Source organism: Aethalodelphis obliquidens, unplaced genomic scaffold (genome assembly GCF_003676395.1).
Source record: "Aethalodelphis obliquidens isolate GAN/ISIS:26980383/991018 unplaced genomic scaffold, ASM367639v1 scaffold6, whole genome shotgun sequence".
Lineage (NCBI taxonomy): Eukaryota > Metazoa > Chordata > Mammalia > Artiodactyla > Delphinidae > Aethalodelphis > Aethalodelphis obliquidens.
The window spans coordinates 54,007,242-54,025,192 of NW_020837950.1; the positions used below are offsets into that span (position 1 = coordinate 54,007,242).

General features: G+C 37.7%; 1 protein-coding gene and 1 long non-coding RNA gene across 2 annotated transcripts in view; one reads left to right on the forward strand and one right to left on the reverse strand.

The window, feature by feature from the left end:
* The window catches only part of LOC113619054 (uncharacterized), a 164,753-nt gene that overhangs the window by 142,010 nt on the left and 4,792 nt on the right, over nucleotides 1-17,951 (reverse strand). Inside the window, exons 2-4 of the long non-coding RNA XR_003432261.1 lie at nucleotides 15,883-15,970; nucleotides 14,630-14,848; nucleotides 14,175-14,292 (exon numbers count right to left, since the gene is read on the reverse strand). This is a non-coding gene — a long non-coding RNA (uncharacterized LOC113619054). The remainder of the gene's footprint in view (nucleotides 1-14,174; nucleotides 14,293-14,629; nucleotides 14,849-15,882; nucleotides 15,971-17,951) is intronic.
* SYNPO2 (synaptopodin 2) overlaps nucleotides 1-17,951 on the forward strand; it is a 169,341-nt gene that overhangs the window by 106,563 nt on the left and 44,827 nt on the right. The window lies entirely within an intron of this gene.

Genomic DNA, 17,951 nt, shown 5'->3' on the forward strand with positions numbered 1-17,951 from the left:
CTGTTATCCCTACCTACTCCCTGCCTCAAGCTCACATAATTCCCTTTGCCCCTGCTCCATCCTCCCGATATAACTGTATCATATTTTGATTGAATCAATATCCAGTGCTTATATTATGAAGTTAAGCCATATAGTATGCTATGAGTACTTTTTCCTTTCTTTCACAAATTTTTTCTCCTTAGAATTAACAGCCGTCATTTCTTTTCAGTTTTCTAAGTATTTATCATTAATTCACCCCCAAACTCTCTGCATCTAAGTAATCCTCCTGATATTTTCAAATGTATTAGGAACTCTATTAATATTGTCTGTTTTGGAGACATCCTTCCTACAGTCTTCTGATCTGTTCTAATTTGGAATGGTAGCTCTCTTTGCCAGGTATACACCTAATTCCTGGAATCTCCCTTAATCATACTGGAGATTCCCTTTCCTTTCTCTTGAGTCAATTCCCTATTTCCTAGACCCCATGTCTCCCTTTTTCTTCCTCATTTTCATGGCATTCTTCTTCCAATTGCTTCCTAAGAAAGGGGGATGAGAGCTAAGTTTTTTGAGATCTAGTATTTTTGATATTATCTTTATTCTATCCTCAAACTTGATTGATAATTTATCTAGGTATAACATCTAGGCTGGAAATATTTTTCTCAGAATTGTGAAGGTATTAGTCTGTATTTTAGTTTCCAGTGTTGTTGTGAAGTCCAAAGCAATTCTGATTTTTTTAATCCCTTGTATGTAACTTTTTCTCGTGGAAACATAAGATTTTCTTGTGAAATTTCAAATGATGTGCCTTGGTTTGGGCATATTTTCATCTGTTGCATGGGTCCTTTCAGTCTAGAAAACTTGTACTTCAATAATGGGAAATTTTCTTGAATTACTTATTTGATGATTTCTTTCATTCTTGTTTTCTCATTCTGAAATTTCTATTATTTATACATTGGACTATTAGTATCCATTGTGTAACTTAGCTTTTTTCTTCTATTTTCATCTCTTCGTCTTGCTATTTAAACCTGCTAGGTTCTAGGACCCTCTAGAAAATTTCTTCAACATTATCTTACAAATTCTCTACTAAACTATTCATTTCTGCTGAGATATTTTTAATTGCCAAGAGTCTTTCTCATTCTTTTCTGTACCATCTTGTTTCTGTTTCATGAATTTCATATCACTCTGGAGATATTAGTGATAAGTTTTTTGATGTTTTCCTCTCCCAGCATAATTTCCATGTTTGCTTTTTGCTTGTTTTGGTCTCTTTTATAATAGAGGCTTTCCCTTAGATTAGAAGACCAATTTCTTGCTACCTGCTTACTGTAGGTGAGCAGGTGGGGCCGTTTCTTGGTGAAGCTCTAATATCTAATTAACAGGCTAATCAGAATCTCCTAATCTCCTTCTAGAAGGGTATAAAGTCCAGCTGCCAGAGTTCTGGGAGCCTGGATGGGAGCGTGGCTGGGGGCGGGGTTTGTCTTAAGATCTAGAAGTTAGGAACTTCCCTGGTGGCGCAGTGGTAAAGAATCTGCACGCCAATGCAGGGAACACGGGTTGAGCCCTGGTCCAGGAAGATCCCACATGCCGTGGAGCAACTAAGCCCGTGCACCACAACTACTGAGCCTGTGCTCTAGAGCCCACGAGCCTAAACTACTGAGCCCTTGTGCCGCAACTACTGAAGCCTGTGTGCCTAGAGCCCGTGCTCCACAATAGGAGAAGTCACCGCGATGAGAAGCCTGCGCACTGCAATGAAGAGTAGCCCCCGCTCGCCGCAACTAGAGAAAGCCCGCACACAGCAATGAAGACCCAGCGCAGCCAAAAAAAAAAAAAAAAAGAAGATCTAGAAGTTAATCTTTCACGTAAGCCTCTATTTTCCCTATGGTACACCCACCCTCAGCTGTGCCTGCTGTCCTGCAGGGTGAATAAAGGACATTTGCTTGACTTGGGGAATAGGAAAATGGTATTGGGAGGTTCTCATGTCTTTTTTTTAAACTAGCCTTGCTGTTTTCATCCCTACCCTCATCCTTACTTCAAGAGGGAACTGTTTCCACAAATTCCTGAGTCTTTAGGGAATTCTACAGAGCAAATTATGTTGCTTCTTGGCTTTCTCCATTTCTGACTTAGGAGTCAGTGTTCCCAGGTCTGCCAGTTTCTAGATCTATTAAAAATTACTTTTCTTTATAACCAAGGCAAGTTTTAAAATGGAAAATAAATATCTACCTTTGGAAAATAATATGTGCAGATAACATTGCTGAGAATAACCAAATAATTGTTTTGAAATAACATTAACACCAAGCTAGTCTAGGAACACATATCCAGTTGGAGCATTCAGCAAATATAATTATTATGTTCTACAAAGAGAATAAATTGTTTGATAGCAAAAAAAAAAAAAAAAAATGCATTGGCCCACTGTCTATCTATGGAGGGAATCTGGGTTGACTGAGCTTTTAGCCAGAGTCTCTGGGGCACCAGAAAGGCAAAGATGTCGTCTTCCTTAGCAAGAAGAAGATCTGAGCTGAGGGGAAGGGGAAGCAGCAACCCACTCAGGCCACACTCACCCTGACGCTATCAGCAGTAAACAACACAAAACTTAAAGTTAAGGGCTTCCCTCGTGGCGCAGTGTTTGGGAGTCCGCCTGTCAATGCAGGGGACACAGATTTGAGCCCTGGTCTGGGAAGATCCCACATGCCATGGAGCAACTAAGCCCGAGCACCACAACTACTGAGTCTGCGCTCTTGAGCCCACGAGCCACAACTACTGAAGCCCGCGCGCCTAGAGCCCGTGCTCCGCAACAAGAGAAGCCACCGCAATGAGAAGCCCGCACACAACAACAAACAGTAGCCCCCGCTCTCTGTAACTGGAGAAAGCCCGCGCGCAGCAACAAAGACCCAATGCAGCCAAAAATAAATTAATTAATTAAAAAACAAAAAACAACTTTTTTTTTTTAAAAAAAACAACTTCTTAAAGTTAAGACTGAACATGAAGGTGTGAAAGTTGATGTCCTAACCATTGCCTTTTTTTATACTTTACAATATATGAAGACAAAAGATTCTGATGAAGAAGTTGTTCAAGATGGAATCAGAGTGTTCATCGAAAAGGTAGCACAATGAATACTCTTAGGAGCAGAAGTGGACTACATAGGTCTTTTACTAGAATACAAATTATCCAGTAAATTTGTGTGCAATGACCCAAATATCACAGAAATTTCTGGCTGTGAAGAAAGTTTTAATATCTGAAATTCCAGGACTATTTCTTTGGCTGTAAGCTCTAGGAATGCTCATGGAAGCCTTAGGATATACTTAGAGAAATCATATGACTGCCCAGTTCTTAGGCAGTTTTACAAGGAAAATAAAGGAATGTGTTTTGGGAAAAAACATGACCACCTCACAATCTGACATACTTATTCTATCAAAAAATGTCAATATCAAAGGAGAAACTAATAAATTAAAGACCTACTGAACATCACTAATATCTGTATATAAAACAATAAATTGAATTTTAGGTAATCCCCCCAAAACAAGATTGTTGTTTATTTTTTAATTTTCTTTATAATACTTGTAATATTTTATTTTGTAACAGATACATCTGCTCCATTATGTTAATAGCTTTTCCATTTAGCTATGAGAGCTAGGGTAATCTGCTGTAGCCAGCGTATTACAACACACAGACACTGTTTCCCTAATTACCATTTGTCTTTCAATCTACAGTTATTATCTACCAGGCTTTCCTTTACTGTATGCTTATAACAATTTTTGTGGCCACCTACATTAGTTCATATTTCTTCTGGTCCCCTTGATATCTTGCCTTGTTGCTTCACCATTTTAATGTTTTTTAATTGCGTTTGTGGGCTTCTAAGGCTAATAGACATCACATTAGGAAGTGCATTTGGCTTTTTGTACCAGGTAGAAAGATGTCATGTCTACTGTCAAGCGGCTTATAGACATTTCTCTTCACACACACACACACACACACACACACACACACACACGAAAAAAGAGATAAGGAGGACCCAGAAAATTCCTAATACAAACCAAAAACCCAAAGGTATATGAGAAGGCACACGCCTATTTTATTGGGTTGGCCAAAAGGTTCGTTCAGTTCTTTCCATAAGATGGCTCTACTAGCGCTTAGTTGTCTTAATTTATTCAAAACAATTTTGTTAGACTGTATTGTGACAGCTGTCATATCAGTGTGCATTTAAAAAAAAAACATCAAAATTGGCGAATTTCTGTGTAGCCATTTTAATATTGAAGATGGAAGAAAAAAAGCAACATTTTCGGCATATTATGCTTTATTATATCAAGAAAGGTAAAAACGCAACAAAAGATTTGTGCAGTGTACGGAGAAGGTGCTGAGACTGATCGAATGTGTCAAAAGTAGTTTGCGAAGTTTCACGCTGGAGATTTCTCGCTGGACGATGCTCCACGGTCAGGTAGACCAGTTGAAGTTGACAGCAATCAAATCGAGATATTGAGAACAGTCAATGTTATATCACGCGAGAGATAGCCGACATACTCAAAATATCCAATCAAACACTGAAAATCATTTGCACCAGCTTGGTTATATTCATCGCTTTGATGTTTAGGTTCCACATAAGTTAAGCGAAAAAAACCTTCTTGACCATATTTCCGCATGTGATTCTCTACTTAAACGTAACAAAAACGTTCCATTTTTAAAACAAATTGTGATGGGTGATGAAAAGTGGGTGCTGTACAATAATGTGGAACGGAAGAGATTGTGGGGCAAGCAAAATGAACCACCACCAACCACACCAAATGCCGATCTTCATCCAAAGAAGGTGATGTTGTGTATATTGTGGGATTGCAAGAAAGTACTTTATTATGAACTCCTTCCGGAAAACCAAATGATTAATTCCAACAAGTACTGCTCCCAATTAGACCAACTGAAAGCAGCACTCGACGAAAAGCATCTGGAATTAGTCAAGAGAAAACGCATACTCTTCCATCAGGATACCGCAAGACCGCATGTTTCTTTGATGACTAGGCAAGAACTGTTACAGCTTGGCTGGGATGTTCTGATTCATCCGCCATATTAACCAGACACTGCACCTTCGGATTTCCGTTTATTTCAGTCTTTACAAAATTCTCTTAATGGAAAAAATTTCAATTCCCTGGAAGACTGTAAAAGGCACCTGGAACAGTTCTTTGTTCAAAAAGATAAATTTTGGGAAGATGGAATTATGAAGTTGCCTGAAAAATGGGAGAAGGTAGTGGAACAAAACAGTGAATATATTTTTCAATAAAGCTCTGCGAAAATGAAAAATGTGTCTTTTATTTTACTTAAAAACAGAAGGAACTTTTTGGCCAATCCAATACTAGTAACTTTTTTTTTTTCCACAGACACACAGTATTTTATTTTTACAAGAGATAAATAAACTAACACCAAGCATTGTAAATGGATGACCACAATAAAAGCAACAATGATTGCATTCACCAAACACGAAACATACTCATACTACGTCATAATATTGACATTCAGTCCAGTAATCCTCCACTGTAACAGCTTTTTTACTTTGCAGTGAAAATTGATTTGTATATTTTTTGCCTGAATCCTTGTGGGATTTTTTTTTTTAATTCAAACAGAAAGCCACAAAAATTATAATCATCCTCATCAGTTCACTCAGTCCCATGTAATTAATTTTTTTAATCTTGAGCTTTTGTTAGCACTTTTATGAATTCATCAGTTTTCCATTGGAGTTCTGAAAATGACTATTCATTCAGTTCAGCAGTATAGTCAGTTACCAGAAACCTGTACTTGTCAGAGTCTTTTCCATGAATTCCTTGAAGATGAAACCCTTTTATAAGAACATATTTGCAAAAGCATCAGAGTACACCCAGAACTGTATGTAAATGACAAAAGACTTAAAAGTGACCATGGTTAAAGATTTGATGAAAGTTCATAATAATGCAATTGACAAGGAAATTTAGTTATTTCTGAGATATACATTTTAAAGTAATAATTAGAATTATGACTTATAACATTATACCAGAACATATAAGAATTTTAGAAATTTCATGTAATGTCTGAAACATTTATATTAACATATTTCCATACAAATAACCCAAAGAAAGTTTAGTATTAGTTTTTGTTTGTTTGTTTGTTTTATACTGCAGGTTCTTATTAGTTATCCATTTTATACACATCAGTGTATACATGTCAATCCCAATAGCCCAATTCATCCCACCCCTCACCCCCCAACCGCTGCTTTCCCCCCTTTGTGTCCAAACATTTGTTCTCTACATCTGTGTCTCAACTTCTGCCCTGCATACCGGCTCATCGGTACCATTTTTCTAGGTTCCACATATATGTGTTAATATACGATATTTGTTTTCCTCTTTCTGACTTACTTCACTCTGTACAACAGTCTCTAGATTCATCCACGTCTCTACAAATGACCCAATTTCATTCCTTCTTATGGCTGAGTAATATTCCATTGTATATATGTGCCACATCTTCTTTATCCATTCGTCTGTCGATGGACATTTAGGTTGCTTCCATGACCTGGCTATTGTAAATAGTGCTGCAATGAACATTGGGGTGCATGTGTCTTTTTGAATTATGGGTATATGCCCAGTAGTGGAATTGCTGGGTCATATGGTAATTCTATTTTTAGTTTTTTGAGGAATCTCCATACTGTTCTCCACAGTGGCTGTATCAATTTACATTCCCACCAACAGTGCAAGAGGGTTCCCTTTTCTCCACACCCTCTCCAGCATTTGTTGTTTGTAGATTTTCTGATGATGCCCATTCTAACTGGTGTGAGGTGATATCTCATTGTAGTTTTCATTTGCATTTCTCTGATAATTAGAGATGTTGAGCACCTTTTCATTTGCTTCTTGGCCATCTTCTTTGGAGAAATGTCTATTTAGGTCTTCTGCCCATTTTTGGATTGGGTTGTTTGTTATTTTGATATTGAGCTGCATGAGCTGTTTATGTATTTTGGAGATTAATCCTTTGCCCGTTGATTCGTTTGCAAATATTTTCTCCCATTCTGAGGGTTGTCTTTTTGTCTTGTTTGTAGTTTCCTTTGCTTTGCAAAGGCTTTTGTTTCATTAGGTCCCATTTGTTTATTTTTGTTTTTATTTCCATTTCTCTAGGAGGTGGATCAGAAAAGATCTTGCTGTGATTTATGTCAAAGAGTGTTCTTCCTATGTTTTCCTCTAAGAGTTTTATAGTGTCCAGTCTTACATTTAGGTCTCTAATCCATTTTGAGTTTATTTTTGTATGTGGTGTTAGGGAGTGTTCTAATTTCATTCTTTTAGATGTAGCTGTCCAGTTTTCCCAGCACCACTTATTGAAGAGACTGTCTTTTCTCCATTGTATATCCTTGCCTCCTTTGTCATAGATTAGTTGACCATAGGTGCGTGGGTTTATCTCTGAGCTTTCTATCCTGTTCCATTGATCTATATTTCTGTTTTTGTCCCAGTACCAGGTTGTCTTGATTACTGTAGCTTTGTAGTACAGTCTGAAGTAAGGGAGTCTGATTCCTCCAGCTCCGTTGTTTGCCCTCAAGACTGCTTTGGCTATTAGGGGTCTTTTGTGTCTCTATACAAATTTTAAGATTTTTTGTTCTAGTTCCATAAAAAATGCCATTGGTAACTTGATAGGGATTGCATTGACTCTGTAGATTGCTTTGGATAGTATAGTCATTTTCACAATATTGATTCTTCCAATCCAAGAACATTGTATATATCTCCATCTGTTGGTATCATCTTTAATTTCTTTCATCAGTGTCTTATAGTTTTCTGCATACAGATCTTTTGTCTCCCTAGGTAGGTTTATTCCTAGGTATTTTATTCTTTTTGTTGCAATGGTAAATGGGAGTGTTTCCTTAATTTCTCTTTCAGATTTTTCATCATTAGTGTATAGGAATGCAAGAGATTTCTGTGCATTCATTTTGTATCCTGCAACTTTACCAAATTCATTGATTAGGTCTAGTAGTTTTCTGGTGCCATCTTAGGATTCTCTATGTATAGAGAATGTCATCTTCAAACACTGACAGTTTTACTTCTTCTTTTACAATTTGTATTCCTTTTACTTCTTTTTCTTCTCTGATTGCCATGGCTAGGACTTCCAAAACTATGTTGAGGAACCTCCATACTGTTCTCCATAGAGGCTGTATCAGTTTACATTCCCCAAACTTCCAAAACTATGTTGGACTTCCAAAACTATGTTGAATAATAGTGGCGAGAGTGGACATTCTTGTCTTGTTCCTGATCTTAGAGGAAATGCTTTCAGTTTTTCACCATTGAGAAAGATGTTTGTTGTGGGTTTGTCATATATGGCCTTTATTATGTTGACGTAGGTTCCCTCTATGCCCACTTTCTGGAGGCCTTTATTATGTTGACGTAAGTTCCCTCTATGCCCACTTTCATAAATGGGTGTTGAATTTTGTCAAAAGCTTTTTCTGCATCTATTGAGATGATCATATGGTTTTTATTCTTCATTTTGTTAATATGGTATATCACATTGATTTGTGTATATTGAAGAATCCTTGCATCCCTGGGATAAATCCCACTTGATCATAGTGTATGATCCTTTTAATGTGTTGTTAGATTCTGTTTGCTAATATTTTGTCGAGGATTTTTGCATCTATGTTCATCAGTGATATTGGTCTGTAATTTTCTTTTTTTGTAGTATCTTTGTCTGGTTTTGGTATCAGGGTGATGATGGTCTCATAGAATGCATTTGGGAGTGTTCCTTCCTCTGCAATTTCTTGGAAGAGTTTGAGAAGGATGGGTGTTAGCTCTTCTCTAAATATTTGACTAAAATTCACCAGTGAAGTCTTCTGGTCCTGGACTTTTGTTCGTTGGAAGAATTTAATCACAGTTTCAATTTCATTACTTGTGATTTGTCTCTTCATATTTTCTATATCCTCCTGGTTCAGTCTTGGAAGGTTATAGCTTTCTAAGAATTTGTCCATTTCTTCCATGTTGTCCATTTTATTGGCATAGAGTTGCCTGTAGTAGTCTCTTAGGATGCTTTGTCTTTCTGTGGTGTCCATTGTAACTTCTCCTTTTTCATTTCTAATTTTATTGATCTGAATCCTCTCCCTCTTTTTCTTGGTGAGTCTGGCTAATGGTGTATCAATTTTGTTTATCTTCTCCAAGGACCGGCTTTTAGTTTTATTGATCTTTGCTATTGTTTTCTTTGTTTCTATTTCATTTATTTCTGCTCTGATCTTTATGATTTCTTTCCTTCTGCTAACTTTGGGCTTTGTTTTTCTTTCTCTAGTTCCTTTAGGTGTAAGGTTAGATTGTTTGAGATTTTTCTTGTTTCTTGAGGTAGGTTTGTATTGCTATAAACTTCCCTCTTAGAACTGCTTTTGCTACATCCCATAGATTTTGGATCATAGTGTTTCCGTTGTCATTTGTCTCTAGGTAGTTTCTGATTTCCTCTTTGATTTCTTCAGTGATCTCTTGGTTATTTAGTAATGTATTGTTTAGCCTCCATGTGTTTGTGTTTTTTACAGTGTATGTATGGGTCTTGTTTTTGTATCCATTCAGCAAGCCTGTATCTTTTGGTTGGAGCATTTAACCCACTCATGTTTAAGGTAATTATCAATATGTATGTTCCTATTACCATTTTCTTAATTGTTTTGGGTTTGTTTTTGTAGGTCCTTTTCTTCTCTTGTGTTAGAGAAGTTCCTTTAGCATTTGTTGTAGAGCTGGTTTGGTGGTGCTGAATTCTCTCAGCTTTTGCTGTCTGTAAAGCTTTTGATTTCTCCATCGAATCTGAACGAGATCCTTGCTGGGTAGAGTAATCTTGGTTGTAGGTTATTCCCTTTCATCACTTTAAATATGTCATGTCACCCCCTTCTGGCTTGTAGAGTTTCTGCTGAGAAATCAGCTGTTAACCTTATGGGAGTTCCCTTGTATGTTATTTGTTGTTTTTCCCTTGCTGCTTTCAATAATTTTTCTTTGTCTTAATTTTTGCCAATTTGATTACTATGTGTCTCGGTGTGTTTCTCCTTGGGTTTATCCCGTATGGGACTCTGCGCTTCCTGGACTTGGGTGGCTATTTCCTTTCCCATGTTAGGGAAATTTTCAACTATAATCTCTTCAAATATTTTCTCGGGTCCTTTCTGTCTCTCTTCTCCTTCTGGGACCCCTATAATGCGAATGTTTTCGCATTTAATGTCCCAGAGGTCTCTTAGGCTGTCTTCATTTCTTTTCATTCTTTTTTCTTTATTCTGTTCCACAGCAGTGAATTCCACCATTCTGTCTTCCAGGTCACTTATCTGTTCTTCTGCCTCTGTTATTCTCCTATTGATTCCTTCTAGTGTAGTTTTCATTTCCGCTATTGTATTGTTCATCTCTGTTTGTTTGTTCTTTAATTCTTCTAGGTCTTTGTTAAACATTTCTTGCATCTTCTTTTTTTTTTTTTTTTTTTACAGCTTTATTGGAGTATAATTGCTTCACAATGATGTGTTAGTTTCTGTTCTTGCATCTTCTTGATCTTTGCCTCCATTCTTTTTCTGAGGTCCTGGATCATCTTCACTATCATTATTCTGAATTCTTTTCTGGAAGGTTGCCTGTCTCCGCTTCATTTAGTTGTTTTTCTGGGGTTTTATCCTGTTCCTTCATCTGGTACATAGCCCTCTGCCTTTTCATCTTGTCTATCTTTCTGTGAATGTGATTTTTGTTCCACAGGCTACAGGAATGTAGTTCTTGCTTCTGCTGTCTGCCCTCTGGTGGATCTAGTAACGTTTTTTTAAATGGAGGGCATGGGGCGAAAAGGGTCATAGTAAAATGTTAAAAAACTGAAAGTAATACCGTTTTATCTGAGAGGTTGGCTTTTTTTTTTTTTTTTTTTGAGGTTGGCTTTTAAATTATTGAACAACAGAGACTGAATAAAGAACTTAGATTTATATATAAGCCCTATATGACACAAGCCAGAATCTAGATTTCATAATATGGTCATCATTTTCTTAGCAAATAATTACAGTCTTCGGAATCAAATCCACAATTCAGTTTGGACTCTATAAAGCACAGCACAGTATTGTACTTATCACCAGTGTCAGGCTCCCTGTGGCCTGGGTCTTCTTCATGTTTCTATCTTAGCTCTTAATGCAGGAGTGTCAATTCATATTTCCTCCAATTATATTTTCCTATTTTAATATGGATTTCAATTTTTTTTTTTTTTTTTTTTTGTGGTACACAGGCCTCTCACTGTTGTGGCCTCTCCTGTTGTGGAGCACAGGCTCTGGATGCACAGGCTCAGCGGCCATGGCTCACAGGCCCAGCCGCTCCGCGGCATGTGGGATCCTCCTGGATTGAGGCACGAACCCATGTCCCCTGCATCGGCAGGCGGACTCTCAACCACTGCGCCACCAGGGAAGCCCTCAATTTTTTAAACACTGATTTGGGGGAACAGACAGAACATCTGGCTTATATACTTATATGCTAATAACATCGTCTTATACTTTTGCTGTGTATATTTTGTTTCAACGACTATAGACATGTCAAATATAAGTGTGTTAATAAAGGAATCTGTGAGAATGGATCTTAAATGTAGGCTCAAGCATAAGATACCTCTTTTCACACCATTGTAAATGACAAGTAGATTGAGTCCATCAACTATAATTGTAGTCCATGGAGAATTTATAAGAGACATCATTATGAGAGAGAGAGAGAGAAAGAGGTGGGGGGGTAGAGATTGGCAGGGAGAAGGAGGAGGGGAAGGGGAGGAGGGGATAGAGGAAAGGGAGAGAGGGGAGAGGAAGGACGGACAAATAAATGAAAGAAATTGGTGGCTAAATTCTGCAGCAGATAATGCAACAGCTTTCCACTTCTGAGAGCTTTGCTCAGGAACTCTGCCATAAAAATCTTCATATGTTTCAGAGTACAGTACCTTGCATATACTACATGCTTAATACATAATTTGTTGTTGGATGAAATCAATCCTCGTGGGTTTAGTGCCCCTCTCACTCTGGATCCTGATGATTCTCTGTGGTTATCAAGGCATGTCATATAACCAGCCTTTTAAGATTTAGGTTCAATTGCCAAGTTCTTCCTGGTCTCCGGAGTTAGCCTGGGGAAGGCAAGCCCAGAGCAGTACCCGCTCCTGGAGACAGTACTTGGTGAATGGTTGAATGCCTTCAAAATGGAGGCTTTTTATTTCTCTCTAAAGCAAACTCTGAATGAAAGCGAGTCTTAACAAATACAAATGTGATCAAACAGTAACAGAGATGTTGTGTTACTATGAAAGATAGTGCCAAACCATTTCATTTGAAAAAAGTAGTGATCTGATATTTTCATTCAAATCCAAATTGTTTCATGGGAAGAGGAGGAGACAATATTGCTTAAATTTTCTTTTACAAACAATTTGTAAAAGTAGTAAAGTCCTTGTCTGAAGAAATTAATACGGTTTATTTTTTCCTTTAAAAGTATAATTTATAGAGGATGTTGTGTAGTGTGCTTGAGTTATACCAAGTGCTTTTATACTGAACTTCAACTCATTAAAATACTTAAATATATTTATCTGCCATTTGACTATTCCATTTCCTTCAAATATTAGAAGATGCTATATTATGCTCAACTAATTTAATTAATGTGGAGATCATTTTTCCTATAAAACAAGGCTTGATAATGCCATTTCTTTGCTTCAGGTTTAGGTAATAATAGAGAAGAAATGAAAATTTCATAATATTTAGTTTCAAATGAAAATCAAGAACAAATGGGAATTCCTTGTCTTCAGCATGTTAAATTTTATGACCAGCTAGAGAATAAAAGTTATATTGAGAGTTGAAGTAAATCAAAGTTTGAATGTGTTGTTATATTTGCATTATACATTTAGCACAAGTACTGTGAAATGGTACTTGGAGTTTTTATATGGCTGCAGGCTACATAGAGTAGTTTTGAAGAGCTAGTTAGTTGCCTGCATGATCTGCTTAGGGATAAAATGTGGATTATAATTTTCCCCATAGGCGGCCTTTAGCAGCATTCTAGCTTATATTATGTTCACCACTTCTAATCCAGAAAGTCTTGACTTTGGATCATGTTTGTTTTCAGAACCATAAAAATTATATAGTTAAAATAAAAGAATGTGCAAAAAAAAACCACTTAATGATCATAAACTCATCTTCTAGTCTCCTTGAAAATTATGGTTATTTGAAGCTCAAAAGAGTTAATAACATAATCACTTGGAAGAAAGTCATTCAATGAGGATCTGCCTTTTTGTCTCACACACAGACAGACAGACAGACAGACAGACACACACACACACACACACACACACACACAGAAAAATGGTTGGCCCCTAACGTATTTCCCTAAAGTATTCTATAGAAAATAACACCAGGTTGTGTCAAAGAACAGGCCTCAGGGTTCCCTGGGAAGTTTGTTAAAAATGCAGATACATAGGTCCCAGCCCCCAAGATTTGGTTTTTGTGGAAGAAAAGGGAATAAAAACTGGATTTCTGCATTTTGAAAGTCCTCTCCATAGAGTCTGATGTTCCCAAAGGTTATAAACCACTGTCCTAGAAGGCCATCACTGGTTGACAAGCCTTTGGAACAGCACAGTCTTGAACCCTAATGTGTACATGAATCACCAGGGGATCTTAAAATGCAGACTGTGGTTCGTCTGGGTTGGGGGCTGGAATTCTGTGGTTCTAACATGTCCCCAGGTGGTTCCAATGCTGTTTGAATAGCAAAGATGGGATTTTCCTAGCCATTTTGTAGGTGAGCTAACAGGCATTTGTTTTGAAGTGCTCTACAAGAAACTGCAGTATTAATAGGAGGCAGCATTGCATTGTGAAAAGATAGTTCATCCAACCAGCACTGACTGAGAATTTGCTGCATGCTAGGTTCTTAGGCCTTTGTGTTTCTGACTCCCCTTGACCTTTCCTCGTGAGGCTAATATTTATGTGTCCTTTAGAAAATCTTCCCTCGTCCAGTTATCCTTGGCTGTGACGCTGCAGTGTGCTCCCCCTTGCATATTGCATTAACTTTAATCATAGCAGTTGTCACATTGGGTTACACTTATCTACTTTCTTGTCTATCTTAGAATATAAAGCTCTTGAGGGCAATACTCATGATTGTACTTCAGACCTCAGAACTCTGTCCATGAAAGACAATCAGTGAATATGTAGGATTATTACTTAACTAATTAATTAAATAAGGTAACATAAGCAAAGCCTCAAGCTCCAACTCTATTTCCTTTGTAAATTCAACACTGACCTCCAGCTAGGTAAAAAGTGAGAGTAGCTGAGGGTTCTTGCCTGCCTCTGGAAGGCTCTCCTTGGCTGGCTCTGACCCAGAATTTTTTGGCAAGGTGATGACATTCATGTAGGCTCTCCTTAATCAGAAATAAATAGGAAAATAATTGGTCAATCCCAGCAAGGAGCATGACTGGTTTTAAAATGCATCAACAGAACACTTACATGGACACAGAGGGCACTTGGCATGACCCTGATTTCCCTTCCTGAAGTACGGGATTTGGCAATCCACTTCCATAGCCTACCCAGCTTACATGGAGCTTCCAAGGCAGACAGAGCACATAGGAACTGCAACAGCACCTGTGGTAGTGCCTCAGCTCCAGCGCCTCACACTGCTTCTGCTCATGTGCTTATCTCCATAAAGTGCAACCAAACCCACATAAAGTTTTATGTTTTACTGGTTACCTGTGACCTTACCTCTTATGGGGCCAGGAGACTGATGGTGAAACGGAGTGATTTGCAGGAGCAGCTGCAGAGCTGCTTATTGAGTCATGGTGTGGCCATCCCCTTTGCTGGGGAAAACTCAGTTATCTCTGATGTCCAGTATTTGATAGGACCAATTCTCTTCCACAAATACACTGGGAATTTCCCATTAATCACATGATATTTTTGTAGTAATCTTAAACCTAAAAGAGACTACAAAGAAAGAATACATAGAAAATAGTATTTAGCACATATTTATTGCACGCCTATATTCACAATACATACATTGGGTTATAAAAGATACAAAGATCTTTGTATTGCAGTCACAGCTCTCAATGAATTTCAACCAGCCAGTAGTTTGGAAACTGAATGGAAGTTATTTTTGACAGGAATAAAGATGCAGACTTAGAGAATGGACTTGAGGACACAGGGAATGGGAAGGGTAAGCTGGGACGAAGTGAGAGAGTGGCATGGACATATATACACTACCAAATGTAAAATAGATAGCTAGTGGGAAGCAGCCACATAGCTCAGGGAGATCAGCTTGGTGCTTTTTGACCACCTAGAGGGGTGGGATAGGGAGGGTGGGAGGGAGGGAGACGCAAGAGGGAGGGGATATGGGGATATATGTATATGTATAGCTGATTCACTTTGTTATAAAGCAGAAACTAACACACCACTGTAAAGCAATTATACTCCAATAAAGATGTTAAAAAAAAAAAAAGCACCCTTGACACTCCAGCCCAATTAAGATTTTATTCTCCCCTTTGTTCTCCTCTCTTCTGAGAATGTACTTGGAATCTGGGCTGAAACTGCTTGCTTCTCCTTTTCCTCAGATCACCAGAGTGATGTTTTATCTGAATTCATGGTTGTGGCATGCTCTCTTAGCACATGCTTTTAAAAGGTATCACTTCCTGGCTTCTGTCAGCCTTTCTTCCCTAGGCTGGACCTTACTCTTGTTTGTCTCTGAATTGCCTTTGATGAAATTTCCTCTTCTCAAACTCAGATACCCAAGAGGGCAAAGATGCATATCACGCATCCCTGTCCCTTTAGATGAGTAGTTCTCAAAGTGTAGTCTGTAGACCTCTAGGGGTCTCTCAGATGCTTTCAGGGGATCTGTGATATCTAAATGATTTTCATAATGGTACTAAGACATTGTTTGTCTTTTTTCACTCTGTTGACATTTGCACTGATGGTGTAAAAGCAAAGGTGGATGACACTTTAGCATTTGAGGCAGTGACACCTACCTGTACTAGAAGTCGTTGTATTCATCACTGTCACCATTTGACTTAAGAAACAAGATGCTGGTTTCATGTAAGAATGTCCTTGGTAAAGCTGTAAAAGTTTGCATTTTATTAAATCTTGAGCACACATCTTTTTAATATTCTGCATGACAAAATGAGGATACATGTAAAGCACTCTGAATATTTGTGTTGAGGAAGCACGTGCATAATTTTTTGAATTGCAAACTCAACTAGTCATTTTTTTCATGGAACATCATTTTTACCTAAAGAATGACTGACAGACAAACTATGGTTATTTAGACTTGGGTATTCAGTAGACACCTTCTGGAAAATGAGCCAAGTGAGCCTGTCACTTCGAGGAAAACAACTGACAGTATTCGAGCTTTCAAGGGAAAATTAGAAAGTTGCACCTGCCACCGTGAATTTGACAGCTTCCCAATACTTAAAGACTTCTCTGTTGAGATCACTGATGAGATTAAGAGGTGGGATTTTGTATACTGTATGATTAAATGTGTCAACGTTTGGAAGATCTGTATAACTCAGTGAACCAATATTTTCTATGACTAGTGCGTGATGTAACAGAATCATGATGGACTAAAGATCTATCCGAAGTGTAAAACAGGGGCTTCGCTGGTGGCGCAGTGGTTGAGAGTTCGCCTGCCGATGCAGGGCACACGGGTTCGTGCTTCGTTCTGGGAAGATCCCACATGCCGGGGAGCGGCTGAGCTCGTGAGCCATGGCCGCTGAGCCTGCGCGTCCGGAGCCTGGGCTCCGCAACGGGAGAGGCCACAGCAGTGAGAGGCCCGCGTACCGCAAAGTGCAAAACAGACTAAAGAATTTTAATATAATGAAGTATGGAAAGTTCATTGCTATGGTTTCAGATTCCACATTGCAGTTTGAGAAATTGCCACTTACTGAATTTGATGTAGTATCAAGGAATATCCAAAATTATCTGAAAAGGCTATTAAAATACTCTTCCCTTTTCTGTTTATCTATGTGAAGCTAGATCTTCTTCATACACTTCAATCAACACAATGTAACACAACAGAATGAATGCAGAAGCACGCATGAGAATTCAGCTGTCTTCTATTAAGCTCAGACATTAAAGTGATTTACAGAAATAGAAAACTATGTCACTATTCTCATCAAATTATCTTAGTGTTAGAAAACATGATTATTTTTCATAAAACATTTGTGTTAACATACTGTTATTTTATTTTTAAATTAATAAACAAAAGATTTAAATATCTTTTTATTTCTAACATGGTGAATACCAATAGATAGAACCCACAAGAACAAAATATTTTTTAAGTACTCAGTTATTTTTGAGAGTGTAAATGGGTCCTAAGACCAAAACGTTTGAGAATTGCTGCTTTAGGTCACACATTTTTATATACTAATGATTGACTGAAGTTCCAGTTAACTAAAACTTTGGAGGAGGTTATTTAAATTGGCCCTTCCCTGAAAGAACATAGTCCTTGATTAACATTCCCGGCCCCTGCACGAGCATATCTAGAGGTAGGGAAAAACAGATACATTTTTCAGGGTACATGAGACATATTCAGTGTCTGAAATGAAACAATTTCAGTAAAAACACCAACACAAGCAAAGTATTAAGGACCTCAGATTATGAATTCTAATCCAGTTCCTTCACTTTATTAATATGACAATGCCTCAGGCCTAGTTTTACCTTTAAATAAAAAAACTTCTATTTTAGCTGTTTGGAATGGTACTCTTTCTAAAAGATGTCACATGTGTTTTTGCATCTAATTAGGCTACTAAGGTGATTTAAATATTTTAAATGAATTGCGATCATTATTATTAATGCCCATTATTTTACTCAAATACAGCAGAGGCACTAAGTCCCATTGAGCATGTGAAAGTTTTTTACACTTTCATTAAATGTATTCTGAGTCTTTTTTTTTTTTTTTTAAAGATTTTCATGTGTTTTTAAATGTTGCCTTTTGCTTCCTTGCTTTGGTGGTGTGTGAACTGTGACATCTTTATACAGTGTGCATGTTTGTCTCCCCATTTCTAATTTTCTGTAAACTAAACAAAATGCTTATCAGAAT